We start from the raw sequence: 634 nt of genomic DNA on the forward strand, positions 1-634 counted from the left end.
TCACCAGCCCGTTTTTTTACAATTCCCTTTTCACGTGATAACTTTTTAAATGAATTGTTTTTCTCCTTGCTTTGCGTCTCTCAGCTCTGTGGGTTCGGGTCGTGGGGTCCCCAAGTCCGTGTCGAGGGGGACGTCCTGCAGGCTGTCCTCGTTTTCAGGAGGACGTTTACTGGATGCCTCAGCCCCACCCCCAACCAAAAAATGAAAGTTTGGGGACAGTGTTTCTAGGAAACTCTTCTGGCCATTAATCGGGGACTCTAACAGCCTTTCTGGTAAATGGAGAAACCTATCACACAAAACCGATAAACCAACCTGTTTGGGTTTCTTGCCCCAAAATGGGAAACAGAGGGAAACATTTCCCCAATGGGAATACAGAATGGAATATTTCTGAGCTTTTAAAGCATGTGGCAAACGTTTTCTCTTCGGTTGTTCCGGGGGAAAGCAAACGACCCGCACCCAGGCAGCGCAGACCAGCGAATGAGCAGAATCCTTCCGGTCTCTATTCGGAAACGGGGTCCGAATGGTTTGGTAACAGTTACAATTTATGACTTAAATTTCATTTAGACCAGAGTTAAAATTTGTCTGCATATATTATTGGAAAATCAGAGTACCCGGGATCCTTGGTGGTGTAAAT

The sequence above is a fragment of the Pteropus vampyrus genome, unplaced genomic scaffold (assembly GCF_000151845.1).
Source record: "Pteropus vampyrus isolate Shadow unplaced genomic scaffold, Pvam_2.0 Scaffold131, whole genome shotgun sequence".
Classification (NCBI taxonomy): Eukaryota; Metazoa; Chordata; class Mammalia; order Chiroptera; family Pteropodidae; genus Pteropus; species Pteropus vampyrus.